Source organism: Mytilus edulis, unplaced genomic scaffold (genome assembly GCF_963676685.1).
Source record: "Mytilus edulis unplaced genomic scaffold, xbMytEdul2.2 SCAFFOLD_174, whole genome shotgun sequence".
NCBI lineage: Eukaryota > Metazoa > Mollusca > Bivalvia > Mytilida > Mytilidae > Mytilus > Mytilus edulis.
Window position 1 is genome coordinate 60,107 of NW_027268976.1, and position 7,103 is coordinate 67,209.

Consider the following 7,103-nt stretch of genomic DNA (forward strand, 5'->3'; position numbering starts at 1 on the left):
ATTGGTAGGCGTGAAATTGCGTCATGAAGTGAAAAATTCTGCGGTAGATTTCTATAAAAACAAAAATTACCCAACTTTTAGAGCAAAATTTCTGTACTTTGGAATAAAACTCTCTGTCAAAAAACTATATCATCCCATGCAGGAATCTTTTCTCTTTAAAATTTTCGGATTAATCAGATGAAGCATTTTTGAGTTACTGTACGACATTCAAGAAATATGGCATTTTTTTAAAAATCAAAGTCCCATAACTCTGGACACATCGCAAAATTGGAAAAAAAAAGGTAACCAGACATTACCAATTCCAGCCTAATTTTAAAATTTCAGTTCAATTGGATGAAGCATTTTTGAATTCATGAACGACATACAAGAATAAAGAGCTTGGCCGAGTGCACCATGATATGACCGCAATGATCGACAAGTGTTGACACACTTCTAAAGTGGACACAATAATATGTTTGACACAGTAATTTGCTGGACACAGAAATTTCATTAGTACTAAAAAGCACCACTTTGGCCCTTAATAGGTTGGAAAAACTGCAAGTCCTAGCTAAAATTCTCTGTTGGAAATTTCATAAGGACTCTAAAGAAAAAAAAAACCTTTGAAATTGGACGAGAAATAAAAAAGTTTGTTTTTTGGGATTGAGCACCACTTTCGCCCCAAATAGCTCGGAAACGGTACAAGCTACGTTAAATCCTTCGAGACTCTATCAGTGCAGAAGTTCATAAGGAAAACAATGAAAAAATCAAAATGAAAATAAGATGAAAAATAAAAATTTCATGAAAAAAAAAGAGAAGTCCGTTTTAGCCCCTTTTAGCTCTGAACCCTTAAGTCCTAGCTCAGATCTGTAAAAATTCACTTATTTTCTATGATACTCTTTGATCTCACCAATCTTAGTATTTACAATTACGTGTATTTCATTTCTCAAACAAAATCTTCATATTAAGTAGTGTTGTCAAATTGAACAATTATGCCTAACCGGTTAACCGAATAATCGTTCGACCGATTAACCGGTTAACCGGTAGTTAGGTTGATGTTCAAAGTCTTATACAAAGTACTTCACGAATGACTGGTTTTATGATACAATAAATTGACATTTATCCCAGGGTATTATAACACAATAATGCAAACACTAACACAATTAGGATTTCAATATGTAATAAATTACAAAAAAAACAAATTTATAAGTATGTACATTTAGAAAGAACGAAAGAAGAGTTATTCACATTTTTCCTCGGGTACATAGTTTTTATTCAGGAATATTATCTGGTCGATCACAGAGGAAGATAGTCGATTTCTCAGTTTAGTAACAATGAGACCCGCGCATGAAAAGATTCGTTCTGACGGAACAGAGGTAGCAGGAATACTTAAATATTGTCTAGCTAACACAAAGAGTCTGGGGAATTTACAATTATTTTCTTTCCACCACTCGAGTGGGTTTGAATCTTGCACAGCACGCTCCTTGATGTATAAGGACATTTCCGATTCATCTTGAAAGGACGTATCTTCGTCGGTGTCAAACAAAAGAAAGTCCAAAGATCGTTGGACTCTTTGTTTCTTGGCTGGTTGCTTGTCAACTTCAGTTCCAAGGTTTTTTTATGACGTTTTAACTGCGGGCTTTAATGGCACATCGTCTAACTTGGACTCTAACATTTCAATGGCGACTTTTTTTTGTTCTGGGGAGAAAAAGTTAAGTGTTCTATGCCTCGGATCAAGTAAGGACGCTAAAGCATGCTGTGTAGATGCAGTTTCAATGTCATACGGTTTAAAGCGGGTGATGAGTTCTTCTGAAATACTTGCTTTCATTTTATGCGCAAGAGCACTATCCTCTTCAGAGTTTTTTAGGTGTTTTTTTAAGAGTCCGTTGACAATAGGAAGCATTACAGAGGCTGATACGTCCTTTTCCAGACACATGTATGTTGTAACATGAGACATTTGCTTCAATACTGCGGAAATTTCAACCAGATAATCCCACTCATGATCTTTGAGAAGCATATGTGTGTCACATTTCTTAGTAACAGTTGTATCTAGCATTACATCCGTAATAACTCTGCGTTGTTCACATAGGCGTTCAATCATTAGCTGAGTCGAATTCCATCTCGTAACTACGTCTTGTATAAGTTCGTTCTGTCTTAGTCCGAACAACTTTTGTCTTTTCCTCATTTCTGCAGTTATTGTAGTTGAATGCTTGAAATGTCCCACTAACTTATGAGCATGTGAAGTAAGTTTGGCAATAGCGGGTATTTCCAAGCATGGTTTAATGCAAAGCTGAATGGTATGACCAAAGCATCTCATATCGTCAAAGTCACATTTCTCTGATGCACAATTCATGTTCCTAGCATTGTCATGTACAGAACTCACAATTTTACCGTCCAATTCAAACTCTGAAATTGTAGATTTCAGTCGTTCAGCAAGATTTTCGCCTGTATGGCGTTCAGGCATTTCACGAGTAACAAGCACATTTGACTGTAAATTCCAGTCTTTGTCAACGTGATGTTCTGGACTGTTAAAAAGCTTTTTGTAGCATTCGATGTCCATGTATCAGAAGTAAGGGATACGCTGTCAATGAGATTTAACTCTTTAATCAAACTCTCTTTTTTGTCACTATATGACTTTTCTATTCTGGATTTTATAGTATTTCTAGACGGAATTTTAAATTCTGGAGCTATTATCGACATAAGTTTTGAAAATCCTTTTCCCTCAACAATGCGAATGGGTAGGTTATCCAATATAATCATATCCACTATTGAATTTGTTATTAGTTCAGATTGAGTAGACGAAAATCTTCTAGATTTGGGTGTCTGAACAAAGTCTAAAACCGATGACTGCTTAACTTTCTCAGGCGTTTCAGAAAAGTCATTGGGATGCTTTAACTTCAGATGATTCAGCATATTACTTGTACCACCAGTATAGACTAATTCCATTTCACATAGTTTGCATTTCACTATTTTGGAGTCGGCATTACGTTTAAAAAAAGACCAAGCCTTAGATGACGGAGGTGGCATATTTACATGTACGCACACACAATATAAAGTCAAAGTGAAGAAATAAACTAAATCGTAAAATTTATTCAGCATGTTCAGCTTACAACTGTTCAAAATAAACTTAATATGCTAATTATGTTTACATTATACTTGCCCGGAGCTGACAGACAAGTTGTCTATGTGCTAATTAAGTAATAAAATTTAAATGTTTTCAAGGTTAACAAGATTAATCAATAAACTGAACAATTGATCTGTCTAATCAAGTACCAATCAATTCGTACAATCATTTCACATTATTTACTAATGATTTCAGTACACATTTACATCAATTTTATTAAAATTTTAAAAAGGTCCGGTTAACCGGTAAGCGTTTTTGGTATTCGGTATTCGGTCGTTCGACTGGTTAACCGTTGACAACACTAATATTAAGTGATCAATGACTTGTTTGTAGAGCTTTTATTGCTGATCATTTTTGCAATTTTTAATTTTTTTTTTATCTATTAAAACTTATTAGATAATAGCCAAAAACATTAAAATTGGCCAAAAATAGTCTTTTATATGCAATAACCCCTATGCGGGGGCCATCCGACAATTTTAACTCAAAAGTAACTAAGGTAGATCTTGTCAATCTGAACATTTGTCACCCTGTCAGATTTTCTCAATCTGTTACAGTTTCCAAGATGGCAGTTAATATTTGCATTTTACCCCTATGTTCTATTTTTAGCCTTGGCAGCCATGTTGGTTGTCCGGCAGAAATGTCGTTCACAACATTTAAACTAGTTACCCTAAGGATGATTGTGGCCAAGTTTGGTTCCATTTTGGCTTGGCAGTTTCAGAGAAGAAGATCTTTGAAAAAGTTAAAGGACTGACGATGACAGACGACGACGGACGCCAAGTGATAGAAATAGCTCACTTGGCCCTTTAGGTCAGGTGAGCTTAAAACTAGAAATTTATATACCTATAAATTTGCTTCCATTTGGTCTCATCAGTCAGGGTAGGAATCAAATTCATGGTTTCAAGAAATATCTATATCATCTGACTTTCCCTGAGACCTTCCTGGTTCTAAAAGTTAGTACATAATTGTTAATGTACATAACTATTCCAAACTTGAGCTTTTAATTTTTTAAAAATCATCAATTTTTATTTTCATTTCAAAAATTGTATTCAGAGGATATTTAATATTTGACAACAAATAAAAATAAATAATTCTAAGTTTAATTTAAACTGAACCAGGAAAGTTTCGACCTGCCAGTTAAGCATTAGGACATGCAAGTATTTACATATATATATGAACATAAATACAATAAAAATTTGATGCCTGAAAACTGTAGAAGCAAGACAAAATACTCTACCAACTGAGGATTACCCCATACAATTTAGCTAATCTATTGGGAGTCCTCAAAACAAAATTATATACATAAAATAATATACAAAAAGGTGAGTTGACCAAAGAAATAAAAAACAATACCTTATACACAACAAACAAGCAAGTAAAATGTCATATGAAACAAGTATTAACTATTATATTAATTTTACACAGTATTTTCAGAAAATTTCCAAATCTTCAACTGTCCATGTTTTATGGGTGAACAGAACTTCAGCTGATAATGTGATTAAACTTTTGTCGTATACATCCTTTGTATAGTGTAATTCATTAGTTTGAAGTGCAGATTTTGAATATTCTATAGGAAAAGTATGATTTAAGGCGTATAATACAAGCATATCAATAACAATATAGACTAGCTACATCCCTTTTTGATATTTATCCCATGGCTTTTTTTCAAGATGCACTTTATATTTTCTTATCAAGTTAGTTATAAGAATAGAGGATGTGGTATGATTGTCAATGAGACAGTCATCTGGAAAGGTTCCAAGTACAAATAAAAATTTATCTACAGGTTACCGTACGGCTTTCAACAATGGACAAGAATCCACAACATAAAGTAAGCTGTAAAAAGCCCCTAAACAAGAAAATGTGACACAATTCAAGATAACAACAAACCTTTATAAATTTAGATTTACCTTTATAAATCAAGGCATCATGCATCCCCTGTAGGTCGATATTAACAGAGATTTTCATATACAATGCTATAAACCTCTTTATATAAGCAAAAGTAATACATGCATATAACTGCCAATAAGTGCACTCTAAATCTAAGACTACTTTTTAACTCATGTAATTTATATCAAAAGAGCAAAACCTAAGAAGATATAATTGTAACAGGATGCTGTTATAGATGTCCAAAGAAACACAAATTGAATTCTCCTTCAAATCAAAAACTATCTCCAGGGCCTGTATAATTCTAGAAATGCCCCTCAGGGCACTAACCTTGTATGATCAGTGAATGTGCCTTGCTAAAACATAGGGTAATCCATGATTACAAAGTTCGCCTCATCTGCAACATTCTTTGTACCTAAGACAAACCTATAAAACACAATAATTCATAAAAGTAAGAGCTTTACCTAAGGAGGGTCAACTATGCATGAAATGTAGGTCAAATTACATGATCCTAGACCATATAGTGACTGAGAAATGAACTCGACATAAACTTTAACCAAAGTCAATCAAGCATGAAATGTAGGTCAAATTGACCTATTTTGGTATGCATGCTGACAGGCTCCCAAAGTTACATCCCCACATCAAGTGACACGATCCTAGGTCATAAAGTATCCGAGAAATGAACTCGGATGTAAACTTTAACCAAAGTCAATAAAAGCATGAAATGTAGGTCAAATTGACCAATTTTGGTATGGATGTTGCAGGCTCCCAAAGTTACACTCCCACATCAAGTTATATGATCCTAGGCCACATAGTATCTAAGAAATGAACTTCGACGTAAACTTTAACCAAAGTCAATCAAGCATGAAATGTAGGTCAAATTGACCTATTTTGGTATGGATGCTGACAGGCTCGCAAAGTTACATCCCCACATCAAGTTACATGATCCTAGGCCACATAGTATCTGAGAAATGAACTCGGACGTAAACTTTAACCAAAGTCAATCAAGCATGAAATGGAGGTCAAATTGACCTATTTTGGTATTGATGCTGACAGGCTTGCAAAGTTACATCCCCACATCAAATTACATGATCCTAGGCCACATAGTATCTGAGAAATGAACTCGGACGTAAACTTTTAACCAAAGTTAATCAATGTGTACTTACATTTTTGATACTTACCAATCACTTGGTGTGAAAGTTGAAGGAGCCTTCCTTTTTCTCTTGCCAGTTTTGAGTGATACAACTTCTATTAATTCATTATTATTACAGGTTCAAGATAGGAATTAAATATTAAACAAGATGAACTGTGAGCTATTACTCACAAAAGTCTACCCCCGCTAACCATATCATTATAGGATCTGCAAGTTCGTAAACAGGAAGTAGAAGAGCAGCAGACCTGAAAACCACTTAAACAATACAGCACCCCAACCTGATACTTGATAACAAATATCAAATAGCTGTAATACATAGTAGTTGAGAAAAGTGTTACGAAAATTTTTCATTAATATCCCTGTCTAATTTATGTACTAAGTCCGTAAACAGGAAGTTGAAGAGCGACAGACCTGAAAACCGCTTACACAGTACAGCACCCAAACCTGATGCTTGATATCAAATATCAAATAGCTGTGATTCATAGTAGCAGAGAAAAGTCTTACGAAAATTTTTCATTAATACCCCTATGTCTAATATATGTACTAAGTCTGTAAACAGGAAGTAGAAGAGCGACAGACCTGAAAACCGTTTACATGGTACAGCACCCCAACCTGATGCTTGATACCAAATATCTAATAGCTGTGATACATAGTAGTTGAGAAAAGTGTAATGAAAATTTTTCATTAATACCCCTATGTCTAATATATGTACTAAGTCTGTAAACAGGAAGTAGATGAGCACCAGACCTGAAAACCACTTACACGGTACAGCACCCCAACCTGATGCTTGATACCAAATATCTAATAGCTGTAATACATAGTAGCTGAGAAAAGTGTTACAAAAAAGTGTTACGGATGGACTGACAGAGGACGGTGTTACGGCCAGAAATCGCCTTTAAATTGTAGCCAACAAAAGACACAAATCAATAGTAAAATTTAACAACATTTAATATACAAAAGTTTACAAAA

General features: G+C 34.4%; 1 long non-coding RNA gene and 1 pseudogene across 1 annotated transcript; both read right to left on the reverse strand.

Annotated features, from left to right (window-relative positions):
- Positions 1-1,143: 1,143 nt before the first annotated feature.
- LOC139509208 (E3 SUMO-protein ligase ZBED1-like) lies at positions 1,144-3,393 on the reverse strand (annotated as a pseudogene).
- An 899-nt stretch (positions 3,394-4,292) lies between these two features.
- Positions 4,293-6,413, reverse strand: LOC139509209 (uncharacterized). The gene is made up of 2 exons (XR_011661616.1): positions 6,163-6,413; positions 4,293-5,407 (listed from the first exon to the last, which is right to left on the reverse strand). It is a non-coding gene; the product is annotated as an uncharacterized lncRNA (long non-coding RNA).
- Between the last annotated feature and the right edge of the window lie 690 nt (positions 6,414-7,103).